The following is a 15,719-nucleotide window of genomic DNA, read 5'->3' as shown; positions in this document are numbered from 1 at the left end:
CCAGCATGCATATTATACTAAAACCATACCGAGCTGCTCACTGTATCATAGGCCTAGCATGTGGCATCATGCCTGCATGCCTTTTCATGTGCCATTCCTTCCTGGAATGCTACCCCTTTTTCTCCATAAAGTTTCTACTCAAGCTTTCTTTGTGATGCCATCCCTAATTCACTCTTTTATGGCACTTTATGGTAATTGTCTCTCTCTCCACCAGACTAAACATTGTTTGAGGGCTAACACTGAATTTCTCCATTCATTAGTACTTAATAAACTTGTTGAATGAATAAATGAATAGCAATGAGCACAGTATCTTCAGGTAACAGTGAACCATGATTCCTGGATAGTTTGGGTGATGATCAAATATTAACTTTGGGAAGAACCCCCAGAGACAATGTGGTCCAGCTCTTCCTTTATCAGATATAGAAACTGAGGACCAGTAAGGACCAAAGCACCTGTTCCTCAGGCATAGCATATGCATGGATGCCTTCATATCTTGTTTTTGCTCTTCCCTCTGCCTAGAATGGACTGTTCTACCTGGCCATGTACTACTTGTCTATGGATCTTGTTATTTCAGGGTTGTACTTGGACTACCAGCATCAGAATTACCAGGAATGCTTATTTAAAATCTAGATTCCTGGGGCACCTGGGTGGCTCAGTTGTTAAGTGTCTGAGGGGGTAGCATTCCAGGAAGGAATGGCACATGAAAAGGCATGCAGGCATGATGCCACATGCTAGGCCTTCGGCTCAGGTCATAATCCCAGGGTCCTGAGATCGAGCCCCGCATCGGGCTCCCTGCTTGGCAGGAAGCCTGCTTCTCCCTCTCCCTCTCCCCCTGCTTGTGTTCCTTCTCTCGCTATCTCTTTGTCAAATAAATAAATAAAATCTTAAAATAAAATAAAATAAAATAAAATGTAGATTCCTGGCCGCCATCACAGAATTTCTAAATCCGTCTCTGTAAGGGAATCCAAGAAATCTATTCTAATTGCAGTTTCACCCTACTAACCTAAGAAACTAGTCTCTACTTCCCCCCCCATACTCTTCCTCTATAAAACAAGCACACAAAGAGTGTGTGCGTGTGTGTGTGTGTGTGTGTGAGAGAGAGAGAGAGAGGGGAGAAGAAAAATATTCATTCTAAGATGAGAAAGGACCTCTTTTAGTAAACTGCCAATCACAAGCTTTCAATACATCTTTTATGATTTTCATCTTTGTTACTTAAAAAATGAAAGCAAACTGACACCAATTTACATAGTAATCAGAACAAAAACTAATTGAAGTTCAAATTTGCTGTTGCTCATTTCCTAGTAAGACCTCTCTCCTAAAAAGTACTCTTGAAGTTCAGAATTTTTCAGTGAGATTGTTGCGTGTGTCTATGAGAGAGACAGAAGGAGAGGGTGATGATTTTCTTTCTTTTTTTTTTTTTTAAAGATTTTATTTATTTATTTGACAGAGAGAGACACAGTGAGAGAGGAACACAAGCAGAGGGAGTGGAGGGGGGAGAGGCAGGCTTCCCGCCGAGCGGGGAGCCGGATGCGGGGCTCCATCCCAGAACGCTGGGATCATGACCTGAGCCGAAGGCAGGCGCTTAACGACTGAGCCACCCAGGCACCCCAGGGTGATGATTTTCAAAAGGGTTCTTTTACATTTAGTGGTTGAAGGTGAGAACATGTTAAGGCTTCAGAAGAGAAGGAGGCCCCGCCAATTGCTGACATTTCTCCATGAGATTGGAAGTGCCCTAACAGGTAGTTATCTCCTCTAACTTAAAGATACAATGGCACTCTACAGAAGGTGTGAACAGAGGCTGCTGATTACTATGGAAAAGTGAATGTTAGGTTGACTAACTGGAAAGGGGGAATAAATAAATACTATGACTGGTAACTGAAATTTTTCCAGGCCAAAACTACTTTTAACTACTTTTAATTCTAGTAGGCCCAACCTTTGGAAATTCTGATTTAGCATGTGTAGATTGGGACCAAGACATCTAATATTTTTATAAAGAATTTTTGAAATTTTTATGTATACCTGTGGTAGAGATCCACTCTTTAAAGGGAAAGAACCCAATCAAGTACTTATTTAAGCATTTACATTTAGGTGGGTTTTTCCTCTATCTAGGCAAGAGTTCTACCTCCTTTACTTGCTCAGTAAGGTACCAATTTTATTGTCTGTCTGTATTTAAGAAAAAATAGTGATTAATTACCACCATGTGCTTAATGCTAATGGGTTTGGGTCTTTATATCTGTGGTGTGCACGTAAAGCCTCTAGCTTATATAGATCTGTTATCAACAAGTGATATAAAACACCAGCACTCCAGATTCTTATAAGACAGTAGAATCCAGAATTGTCCTTTCTTTACTTCTTCTCAAAAGCTTGACTCAAAGAAGTTGACCAAGAGAAGATCATTTCAAGGGTCTGTAGTCCATCCATTTCTTCCAGTGGATCAAGCTGAACCACTTGGAATTTAGGTGCTTGGACTATAGTGCCTTAATTCCTTGAAGAATTATTTTCACTGAGTCATGCCCAGTCATGTTAAATGTCATGTCCAGTCATGTGAATGATTTATTTTAGGACTCAGTAATAGACATTGTTTCCTTTTTGCTGTTGTCTCTTTTTGATATTTTATCAATATGTAATGTATAAATTATTTCACTTCTTTTGCTTTTGTTTCTTAGAAGCTGAGAGGTGAATGTGAAATTTAGTTAACATTGAATCTGGCTTTTATGATCTGTATGTTTTGATGTAGGCTGTATGATATATGGCCTTGAAAGAGTCTAAAAAACAGATTTGAAATTTATCCTGTAATGATAGTATTTACAAAAGATTCTATAACAGTGACATATAGGAAGGGATAAATGGGGGAGAATCTGAAAGGCAAAGGAGACACACTATGGGAGACTGTTGCAGTTACTCAGTGATGAAGTGGTAAGTAGAGAGCACAGTGGTAGGAACAAAAAGGAAGAGCTAGATGTAAATTTGTTTCAAAAGCTAAGGTTAACAATGGCATTTGAGGGTTTAAGGAAAGGAAGGGGACCTAAGTGACTTTTCTTTTGATCTCAAGCCACTTTCTAGTGCTCTAATCACTGAATTTCCCCATCCATCCCTCTCTAATACATCATCTGTGTCATTGCAGCTGCTATTTCTGTTCTATGACTAACCTTCTCTTTGTCCACCTACTCCTTTATCCACTGAGTAGAAAACCTATGGAACATTTTAACCAAGGAGGTGGTACAGACTAAAAATGTACTGTTTCAAGAGGGATTCAAAACTTGGCAGGTAAAGTTTTGATGTTAAGACTGGTTTTCTGCCTTCTTTGAAAACATCCCTTCCTACCAGTGACCCAATGTCTGTTGAGATGGAAAATTGATTTCTTTATGCACTAAATTACTAGCGATTTGGGTAGGATATTTGAGGAAAAAGATCTTAGGAGTTCTTATCCTCTTTTATTTATTTTTAAAGATTTTATTTATTTATTTGAGAGAGAGTGAGCGAGAGAGAGCAGACCACAAGCCTGGTCTTGTGGGAGAGGGAGGGGGAGGAGCAGACTCCCCGCTGAGCAGGGAGCCCGATGCGGGACTTGATCCCAGGACCCTGAGATCATGACCTGAGCTGAAGGCAGACCCTTAACTGACTGAGCCACCCAGTTGCCTTCTTATCCTCTTTTAAAAGTATAGCTACTTGGGAAACACTTGGGTGACCCAGTAAGTTAAGTGTCCGACTCTTGATTTCAGCTCAGGTCATGATCCCAGGGTCCTAAGATCGAGCCCCACCTTAGGCTCCATGCTCAGTGGGGAGTCTGCTTAAGATTCCCTCTCCCTCTCCCTCTTTCCCTCCCTGCTCCATCCTGCACACACACACACACACACACACTCTCTCTCTCTCTCTCAAATAAATAAATCTAAAAAAAAGTATAGCTATTCCTATAGGATAGAATGGTTAAGAAAATTTTTTATTTTTATGTTACAGCCTAGAATTTGGACACCATTGAAATGGGAGTACTTTGGATTCTGTTTTATCTTCTCTCTCCAACTAGTGAGGTGTATAACTTTGGATAAATAATTTTATATAGTAATTAGCTTTAGTTTCCTTTTCTTTTTTTTTTTTTTTTAAAGATTTTATTTATTTATCTGAGACAGAGAGAATGAGAGAGAGAGAGCGCACATGAGAGGGGGGAGGGTCAGAGGGAGAAGCAGACTCCCTGCTGAGCAGGGAGCCCAATGCGGGACTCGATCCAGGGACTCCAGGATCATGACCTGAGCTGAAGGCAGTCGCTTAACCAACTGAGCCACCCAGGCGCCCCTAGTTTCCTTTTCTGTAGAATGGGAAAAAATATGTGCTTATTTAAGCATAAGTATGTGATGAGATCTAGCAAGGTAGGTAAAAATTTATTCAAAAATATATATCCTTTATATATATGTGTGTATGTGTGTGTGTATATATATACACACATTGTCTATGAATGCAAATTATAACCAAATTTTATTTTCATAGGGGTCTGTAATAAGATTGTGGTGTGGGGGATTTTTAAAAAATAGAATCAAGGGACACCTGGGAGGCTCAGTCAAAGTGTCTGCCCTCAGCTTAGGTCATGATATCAGGGTCTTGGGATTGAGCCCCACACCGGGCTCCCTGCTCAGTGAGGGGTCTGCTTCTCCCTCTCCCTCTGTCCCTCCCACCTGCCCATACTTTCTCTCTCTTTCTCAAATAAATAAATAAATAAAATCTTTAAAAAAATAAAAATAGAATCAAGCTCAGAGTCCTAAGAAAATAGCATAGGAATCAAGAAGGAACTCTAAAAAGCTTAAATTCCCACCATGGGGTGGAGGCTTTGTCTTTTTTAGTTCCTACTCATTGCCTGTAGAGTACACTGTTCTCTTTAAAAAGCTAAAAACTCGAGTGTAAACCACCCCCCTTGCCTTTGGTTCCTAAACAAAAAGTTGCTTATGCTCTCCTGCCTCTTTTGCCTCAAATATAGAATGTGCCTTAGAGGAGAAGCAACAAGACCTAGCTTCAAGTCTTGACTTTACCATTAGTATACTGGGATACTAGGCAACTCCAACTCTTGGCCTCATTTTTTTCATTTATCAAGTGAGGATAAATACCTTAAAAAATACCTTACAAAATGTCTGTTCTATCTATCTCATACAGAGTCATATGAGGAGCAAATGAGATAATATTAATGAAAGTTTCTGAAAAAATTTGAAGTCTGGGAATGTAAATTGTTATTACTACTACCTTGTAATTATCACCAGAATATGGTTCAACTCTGGTTCCAGAAAGGCTAATCAGTATTAGTGAAATTACCTCAGTTATATGTAATTTCATTTACTTTTCTACAACTTTCTGTTTAATTTCTATTAGAATTACTGTATTTATTTGTTATTTATTTGGTGTGTGGTACAGATATTATTTCAGTTAAGTAAGATATTGCTACTTGTCATTTTTTAGTGGGGTTTATGGCTCAGGGAAATATTTGTTCGTTTGTTTTTATGGCCCCATCCTAATCTTTTATTAACAGAGAGTTTATTGAACATACACTATATACATATTGCCATGCCAAGTGCTTTGTGAGGATAAGACTTACCAGAAAAAATTTAGAGACTAAGACATAATAATAGCTTGCTGAACTCTATGGTTCATTGAGTAAATAGAAATGGCAGTTCAGAGAAGAAAGAACTCAAAGGAGATTTTTTTTTAGGGTAGAGTATTACTAATTACATTTTTTATTGTGCCATCATTTGTTTTTTGTTTTTGTTTTTTAAAAATTTCAGAACTTCAGAAAAGTAGGAATAATACAGTAAATATTTTGTAACCTTTGCCTAGAATCTAATTTGCCACATTTGCTTGATCTTCATATGTATACGTATACACTTAACCCACTTTTTTTTTAGCCATTTGATTTAGTTACAGAGGCCATGACAGTACACTCCTGAATACTTCAGCATGTATCTCCTGAAAACAAGATAATTCCCTGTTTAACCACACATAATAATCAAACTTTGGAAATTAAACATTGACACAATATTCTTATAGTCCATATCCAGATTTCCCAATATAATTATGATGGAGTTTGTTTTTTTTCCCAAGAAGGTCTTGCATATATTTAGTTGTCTCTTTAGTCTCCATCTACAATAGTCTTTTTTTGGTCTTTCATGACATTGTCATTTATTCAGTCTAGGCCAGTGGTTGGCAAAATATGGCCCATGGGCTGACCAACTGTTTCTGTAAATAAAGTGTTTTTGAAAAATAGCTATACTCATGATGTACATTTTGCCTCTAGCTGCTTTTGCACTACAGGGGCAGAGTTGTGTAGTTGCAACAGAGACTGTGTGGCCCATAAGCCTAAAATGTTTACTACCTGACTTTTAGGAAGTTTGTTGATCCCTAATCTAGGCAGTTGGTTATGTATGACCCTCTTTTTGAGTTTGCTGATTGTTTCTTTAATTATATTCAGGTTGAACTTTTTGTTTTGTTTTTTTGTGTTTTTTTGGCAACAACACTACATTGGTATTGTTGTAGCCTTCTCATATACTACATCAGGAGACACATGAGGTCAGTTTGTCCTCCTCTTTGTGATGTTAAGTCATGGGGGCGTTTTGTAATAAAGGATGACTTCGTGAAAGAAATGATGTTTTAAACTAATCCTCAAGGATAGGGTAGTATTTGAATAGGTAGAAAGATTTTTCTAGTAGACATTGTCTGTAACATTCTTCTGTTCCTGCTTCTATTAATCCTAAATTAGTATTTTCATCCATTCACATGGCTGGAATGATTGATAGCTTAACAACTTATTGATCTGTTGGTAGCAGTCAGAACATTATAGGTTTTCTCCATACAGTCTCTACTTTTTATTTATTTGTTTAATTTTGCAATGGTAATTGTCTTTTATCTTACACTGTGTCCAAGAATTCTATAAGCAAGTTTTTTTTTATTTATTTATATAGAATACTCTAAAGATTTCTGTCTTTTCTCGGAGCTTAATAAAATTTTATTTGTCTGAAAACCAGAACCCCATAAGTATTGCATTCCAGAAGCAAATGTTGGGAATGTATATAGATTCACTTACTTTTTTTTTTTTTTTAAAGTAGCTGAATAGATCATTTAAATGAAGTACTAGTTTATTTAGATACCATCATTTATGTCATTGTGGAAACATTAGTTGCTGAAATAAATGGATTGAAAAAGTGCATATTATAGTAATAGATGTAATATATGTAATAATGTTGGCAATATTAGCAAATGGTCCAAAATTGCTTCCATATGGTTCCTTTATATTGTTAATACAAAAAGAACAGCTTCCAACTGGATGTCAAAACCAAAGATGAACATGTTTATAGAATTATCATAGTCATAATTGAATGTCATTCATAATAGTGGAATTATATGTGCTGTCAAGGAAAGGATAAATGTTAAGTATTCAAGGGTGTCTTATTCCACGAGTGAAGAATTCCATCAAAGAAATGATCTTTTAAAAATGTCACAAGCAAAAATCTAAGAGTTAATGAGTTATTTAAAGGTAAAAATGAGGCCTTTTATTTAGAAATGAAGCCTTTTATTATGCTAGAAATCATTTTCTAATTTTTATTTTTTTTATTTAAAAAAACTTTTTTTTTAAAGATTTTATTTATTTGATAGAGAGACAGTCAGAGCAGGAACACAAGCAGGGGGAGTGGGAGAGGGAGAAGCAGGCTTCCGAGGGAGCAGTGAGCCCAATGTGGGGCTTGATCCCAAGAGCCTGGGATCATGACCTGAGCCGAAGGCAGACGCTTAACGACTGAGCCACCCAGGCTCCCCTCATTTTCTAATTTTTAAAGAGAAAGAAACCTAGTCCAACATCATTGCTTTGTTATTGGATTTTGGTAGCATTTGGATTGTATTTAAGAACTTGAGAAACTATATTTTTCAACTTCAGATAAATTATCAAAATAAAATTTCTGTTCTTACAGAGCAAAGGACTACTAGAACATAGTTATCACTCTTTTTTTTTTTAAGATTTTATTTATTTATTCGACAGAGAGACACAGTGAGAGAGAGAGGGAACACAAGCAGGGGGAGTGGGAGAGGGAGAAGCAGGCTTCTAGCGAAGCACGGAGCCCGATGGAGGGCTCGATCCAGGACCCTGGGATCATGACCTGAGCCAAAGGCAGACACTTAATGACTGAGCCACCCAGGCACCCCTATCACTCCTTTTTTGAAGGATAGTTTTGCTGGATGTAGAATTCTTGGTTGGCTATATATTTTTTTCAGCATTTGAATGTCATCCTACTACCTCTGACCTTCATTATTCCTAATGAGAAATCAGCTGTTAATCATGTATAACAAGTACATTAAATAGTGATTTTATGAAACCAAACTTACTCAATATTATTTAATATTTATGGCATATGTGTGGTGTGGCAGGCATTGTACTGTGAGGAAAGACAGACATGGTCATTCTCACAGTTTATGATCAAGAGAGAAACCACGATTTGTCAAAAAAAAAAATTACATAATCATGGGTATAGTTACAAACTGTTAAGTGCCAGGAAAGAAAGTGAAAGTTATGTCTAATGGGATTGGGTGATGAATGACAGACACGTTCCTTAGAACTGATACTGGAGCTGCAAGCCGAGGGTGACTGAAGGAGTGAAATGGGAGAAGGGGGCTGAAGGAATAGCATGGAGCATTGGAAGGACTAGGGAAAGGAAACAGTGTGAATCCAGAGCCTGGTGAAGGAAAGGATGGTACAGAAATGAAGCTGGAGAAGTAAGCAGGGAATTAAAATGCTCATTTTAAGAAATCTTCATATGTTATAATTGGAATTTATCAAAAATAAGTTGGAAATAATTATATGACAAAGTTATTTTTAATACCAGATTTCTCTTTGTTATTCATAAAAAGTCATCATAGATAAATCAAGATATTTAAAGTTAATGAACTATAGTTCTTAATTCAAGATTAATCAGAAATTAAAACAAGACATCTCCAAAATAATCATGTTGTGAAAATGATTTGTTTCCTACTTACAGAGCTGTAGAAAACACTGTAGGTTTTCATACTTTACTTTTATTATTCCCACATTAAATACCTGTTACCACTTTTTATTTAATATATAATCCGTGACATTATTTTCCTTCTCTTACTGTTGCCCAAGAAAAATAAAGACAATATTGTTTTGGGTATTGGAAGTTTATATCAGGAATGAATGCTACCTTACTTACTGTAGAAGTGTCGTACATATGTAAAACCTTCCATTGTTTTTGTGTTTTTTGAGGGAGGAAGCAGTAAATTTAAATTCATGCATAATAGCACTCAAAAAGCAACTAACCAACAAATGAGGCTCTATTTATTAAAAAAAATAGTTTCTTTATTTACCATCTTGAGTCATTAAAATATTTTTATTATAATTGTAGTTGTTTATTTTCATTTCAGGTGGAGGACTGTGACGCCAATTGGACATCCTCTACCTGGAACACGATTTATTGCTTTTAAAGTTCCTTTAAAGGGAGTATGTATATTATTTTCTCATCTATTTTATAAGGAGAATAGGGACTAATGTGATCCATGTTTACTTAATGTTATGCTGTTTTTCATGAAAATATGTGAAATTTCCAGCAAACGTTTGACATTATGGAAGTAACAGTAAACTTTTTCACACATGTAATTATTAATTGTTCATGCTAGTGTAAGGGAGTAGTTTTGGATTAATTTTTTAATAGCAGCTTTATTGGTATGTAATTCACCTATTCACATTCACCTATTTAAAGTATACAGTGGCTTTTAGTATATTCAGGGAGTTAGGCAGCTGTCACTACAAGTTTAGAACGTTTTCATCACCCTCACTTCCTCCCAAAAACCCATGGACAGTAGCAGTCACTCCCCTTTATCCCTCATTCCCACCCCCCACCTCCTAGACAACCAATAATCTCCTTTCTGCCTTCATAGATTTGACTGTTCTGGACATTTCATATAGATGGAATGATATAATATTGTGACTGGCTTCTTTAGCATAATGTTTTCAAGGTTTACCCATGTTGTAGTGTGTATCATACTTCATTTCTTTCTATTGCCAAGTTGAATTTTTTAACGGTTCAACTTACTTTATTAAAAGCATTTAACAAGATTAAATACTTTTTGAAAGAAAGTATCTTGAATCCTAATGTTATTTCTGCTTTTTATATTTTGACCTATTTAAAAGTTATATAATGCTCTGGTTCAAAGATAAAGATAGATAACTTTTGAGTACCCCCCCCCCCCGCAAAAATCAGCATTCCTTTACTAATTTGTCAAATCCTTTGCATAGCATTTCCTAAAAAAATCAAAAGATACTTGAAACCCATGCCATGTTTTATATGGCCTCAGATCCATGACAGCTTTAGTTTCTCCTACTTGCTCTGACATTGGGAATGTGTGAGCACATAGTTCAGAATCTTTTATACTGGCCTCCTAATTTAACTCAGATTTTTCTCTTTCACAAGTCTTTAAGTTACTTCCTTAATATATTGAGAAGTAACTTTAAGTTACTTTTTAAATATGCTTAATATAATTAATACTTTAATTCACATACCATAAAATTCACCTTTTTAAAGTATATAATTTAGTAGTTTTTTTAATATATTCACAGAGTTGTGTAATCAATGACATTAATTCCAGATCATTTTCATCCCCTCAAAAAGAAGCCCTGTGACCATTGGTAGTCATTCCCCATTTCCCCTCCCCCTGGCCCCTGGCAACCACTAATCTACTTTCTGTGTAGATTTGCCTATTCTGGACATTTCATATAGTGGAATCATAAAGTCTGCGGCCTTTTGTGACTAGCTACTTTAACTTAGATGTTTTCAAGATTCATTCATGTTGTAGCATACAGTTCATTTCTTTTTATTTCCAAATTGATTGCGTATAACACCCAGTGCTATATTGAATTAATTTTTTTAAATTGTTTATATTTGGCTCTGTAATACATTATGTTAACTAATTGTTTTTATTAATCATATAATACAAAAATCAAATCTGTTGTACAATCAGCACACACCACTGAGAGCAATAACAAATACAGCAGTCTAGAAGAATGCTGGTAAGTTTATAGACATTGACCAAAACTATAGATTTATCTCCAGACAATCCATATATAACATCTGATAACATTTTAAAAATTCTACACTCTGTTTAATATAAACATAGAAACTTAGAACCTTTATATCTGGGAGAAAAACGAACATTTAATCAAACGAGTCAGACTGGTATCATGAGCTGGATAAGGTAAAAATTTCTGGTTAAAATCTTGACTGCCATCTAGACTGTAACGTTGGACAAGTAATTTAACTTTTCAAAGCCTCAGTTCAAATGAGAACTCTACTACAAAATTATTTTTCACTTGTGGTTAATACTTTATTCAAACTGAATTTGGTGCAAGAAAATTCCAGTGGATCCAAGCAGGACAATCCATTTTTGAAGTGTTCTGAGTCCTTGGTGACAGGACATATGTAAAATCACTGAAGCAAATGATGTAAATATGTTTAGGCTCTTTTCACAGCTCCGATTCATTATGAGCTTTGCCAGTGTTCTTAAAGTTATCACAGTTTTTTCACTGATTCTTTTTGTCTTATGTTTTTTCTCTTCCTTGTTTGTTTTATGTTAAGTACATTTTACCTGTATTTCATAACCTTACTGTTCATTTTTCATTATAGGCAGTTAATCAGAGACTTACTCCAACCCAGAAGTTTACACCAAAGGATTTGGTTAGTGCAATAAAAGCATTAAATGTGGAGCTTGGATTAATTATCGATCTAACATACACCACAAGATATTATGAAGTTAAGGTAAAGTTACAGATGTATTTTGTTATCATAGGTATGTCTTGAAATAGAAAAGATTTTTTAATCCTGCATTTAGAAAGTAACTCTCGTGGTTATTTTAATATAAATTTCAGAATTTCCCATGTGTAATTTCTTAGAAATCTTCTTAATTCTTCACATAATCATATAATACCTTTTTTTCTAAAATCATGGATTGTGCAGAGAGGAAAAAAAATGGAATGTTTTTCTTCTGAGAGAACAAGTATATAGAATAAATGATTGTAGATAGAAATAAAAAAAGAAAAGCACCAAGGGAGTAAGGAAACAGAGGGAAAAAGTAGCATGATGGAAAAGAAAGCAACAGAAAAAAGATAAAAGAAAAAACATGAGATGCATATTACTGTACAACAGCGTTTTTTTGAACTTTTTTTTGCAGCAAAATCTTCAATTAATTCTTGCTCTGAAGCCCATTATATAAAGCAGATAAACAGGGAATTGTGCTGCTGAGGCAGGATATTAGGATCCATTAGGCCTCCTCATCCTCCAGTCCTACCCTCCCTGTCCTGAGTCTTAGCAACATGACTTACCTAAGGGCTGTGGAGAGCAAGAGAATTTTAAAACCTTGTTCTAGAGGAGAATAACTCTTGAGCCTTGCTATTTAATTGGATTAGTGCCATCAAAGATGTCATCTGTCATTCCTGCCCTGATTAGGTGACATTTAGTCTTGGATATCTTGCTGCCCTGTCAAATTTCAACATACATATAACTAAACACACCATCATTTCTTCCCTTTTTTTTTTAAGATTTATTTATTTATTTATTTGACAGAGAGAGAGAGACAGTGAGAGAGGGAACACAAGCAGGGGGAGTGGGAGAGGGAGAAGCAGGCCTCCCGCTGAACAGGGAGCCCGACGCGGGGCTCGATCCCAGGACCCTGGGATCATGACCCGAGTCGAAGGCAGACGCTTAATGACTGAGCCACCCAGGCACCCCACACCATCATTTCTTTACTTCCACACCACTCCTTCCCAAAAATACAAATTCGCAATCTCTTCAGCTTTCCTGTTTCTCCTGAAAGCACCACTACTGAGCCTATCAGTCAGGTTCAAATCACCTGAGTCCTCTGTCTTCTGGGTACCCTACATCAGGTCAAGGACTAAACCCTGTAGATTTTTTTTTTTCTTAAATGTGTCTCATATTCTCCATATCTTTTACCTCATTATTCAGTAGCTAGCCTTTTTTATCCTTCTTTGACCAGTTGTGCCTAAACATAATTTTCATGCCCATTCCATGTCCTTCCTAAAAAAACATCTCAGTTCTCTCTGCCCTCCCCACTGTTTGAATACATCACATCTAAACTCCTCTCTCTGTTTTTCAAGGCCCAATTTAATCTGACCCCCTTCTCATCATGCTCTTCTGTTTCTTACACAAACCATCTCTTCACTATCTCGTGAACATTCTTGATTCTGTGCCTCAAGTTATTCCAGATACTTGGAATTTTTTTTCTTTCCCTCCCTGTCCAAAACTCTGCCTATTCTTCAAGGCCTAACATTTACAGCTTCTCCTGGACTGTTATCCATATTTTTTGACATATAACTGTTCAAAGGTCATTATCCTTATTTTTCCAAAACTATTATCTGCTCCTAGGATCTGCCCATGTGCATTTATACTCATCACCAACCTTGATATTCTTTAGATGAATATTGTTAGTTGATTAATTGATTTTACTTAAATGATGAAATTAGCCCTTCTCTTTTTAGGGTCTCCACTTTAGACTCCCTTGCAAACTTAAGAATGAGTCAGGGAAATATTAAAACAGGCTTACTACATAGCCTAAGCTGATATCCAGAATCGTAACACTAACTATGGAGTTAACACTTTTTTTTTTTTAAGATTTTTTATTTATTCATTTGAGAGCGGGAGAGAGACAGCACAAGCAGAGGGAGAGGCAGAGGGAGAGGGAGAAGCAGACTCCCCACTGAGGAGGGAGCCTGACATGGGGCTCAATCCCAGGACCTGGAGATCATGACCTGAGCCAAAGGCAGATGCCTAACCATCTGAGCCACCCAGGCGCCCCTGGAGTTTACACTTTAAGCTTGTATATTAGGTTGAACCTGTGTCTGCTTAATCATTTGAATCCTTAACTCATGACTGTCATTGGCCAGTAGGAATTGGGCTTCTTTTATAGCCTCTTCTCGTGTAGACTACAAAAGAGTTCCACAAAAATAGGGGTGCCTGGATAGCTCAGTCGGTTGAGCTTCCAACTCCTGATTTCAGCTCAGGTCACCATCTCAAGGTCATGAGCTTGAGCCCCATGTCAGACTCCATGTTTAGCGGGGAGTCTGCTTGAGATTCTCTTTCTCCCTCTGCCTGTGCCCCCACTTGCGCACAAGCGCTCACCCTCTCTCTCTTTTTCTCTCTCAGAATAAATAAATAAAATCTTTAATAAAAAAACAAGAGAGTTCTACACAAATTGATCTAAAGTGTGCCTTCAGTAAAATCATTGTGCCTGATTTAAAAAATACGGAATGATAAGTTTCATTAGGTTGAAGAATTTGTTTTTAATAACTTATAATTGTTGTATTCTATATCCTTTGTTTCTAGGATTTACCTAAAAGTATTCATTATAAAAAACTTTATACTGTTGGACTTGAAGTCCCTGACAATGCTACTATTCTGCAGTTCAAAAAGTGGGTCAGAAAGTTCCTGTGGGAAAATGCAGAAAATGGTAATTAATAACCTTTAATGTAATCAAAATGTTTTTATTTAATTGACAAAGATTATTTTAATAGAAACTATTGTAGACCACTTAAAGATGATATAATATACATATTTCACTTAAATACTTCTAGTTAAAAGGACATTATCAAAGATTTCCCTTTAGATTGCAATGTATGCATGCCCCTCACTTAAAGAAAACTTGGTTTGGAGAAAGTAAAGCATACAGAAAAGGTACATTGGAGGATGATTCTTTGCTTTACAAATGGATTCCCTACAGCATTCCTTAAATGCTGACACTCTCAGGACAGATAAAAATATAACTCAGTATTTTAAAATTGACTTAGAAATAACTTTTCTTGAAAGAATATGTAGTAAGGTACATCTTAGTCTTTTTGGTGTACAGTTTGGCTTCATATAGAAAAGAAAGATAAAACTTAAAGTCTTTTGGAAAACTTTTAACTCCATGAATGTATTTTGGGGAATGTCTTCCCTAAATAAACAGAAGTATATGTAAACATGTGAACAAGAATGTTCAGTGATATGTTTATAATATTGAAATATTGGAAGACACCTAAAGGGATCATTAACATGAAATTGATTAAATTATGGCATTTACATACACATGGAATAATAGGCAGTTGTTAAAAACCAAGTAAAAGAAAAATATTCAGTGATTTGGCAAAATGCTTGTGAGATATTTTTAAATGACAATGTCACGGTATAATTATATTTATAAATAACATGAACAAACATATCCAAAAGGATAAACATCACAATGTTAATAGTGGCATCTGATTGTGATTTTTGTCTTCATATTTATACTTCCTATGTTTCAGGTGTTTTTTTATAATGGAAATGTATTTCATAGTTTTAAAAGGTTGCTTTAAAAAAACAAAGTGTTATCCAAGTGTTCTTAATGCTTAGTGGTCAAGGACTTATCTTTAACTCTGGTAGAGGCTTCCTCGTAGACTGGAAGACCTCAGAGGTGATCCAGCCACATGAGCATCTTCACTCTAGTGATTTCCTGTTTGTCTGGGTCATAAGAGCTACTAAGCTTCAAAATTCGTAAACTAGAGTGTACCTAGGATTAGTCTCAGTGGCTCGTAGATGCTACTTATGGATAGCATGGCTATAGCGTAGATTTCTCTGATGACACCTACACCCTTCAGATTTCTCATTCTCTTACTCCCACTAGATCTAATTCTCTCTGGACTCCTTCCTTTCTCTCCCTGC

The 15,719-nt window shown here is 36.2% G+C and overlaps 1 long non-coding RNA gene across 1 annotated transcript; it reads left to right on the top strand.

The window, feature by feature from the left end:
• Positions 1-9,403: 9,403 nt before the first annotated feature.
• On the top strand, positions 9,404-14,412 carry LOC118020744. Its single transcript, XR_004681998.1, has 3 exons — positions 9,404-9,478; positions 11,658-11,789; positions 14,370-14,412. It is a non-coding gene; the product is annotated as an uncharacterized LOC118020744 (long non-coding RNA).
• Positions 14,413-15,719: the final 1,307 nt, after the last annotated feature.

Source organism: Mirounga leonina, unplaced genomic scaffold (genome assembly GCF_011800145.1).
Source record: "Mirounga leonina isolate KUSES-001 unplaced genomic scaffold, KU_Mleo_1.0 Mir_114, whole genome shotgun sequence".
NCBI classification, from domain to species: domain Eukaryota; kingdom Metazoa; phylum Chordata; class Mammalia; order Carnivora; family Phocidae; genus Mirounga; species Mirounga leonina.
The sequence above is the reverse complement of the archived record's forward strand: the minus strand, read 5'-3'. Positions and strand labels throughout refer to the sequence as shown.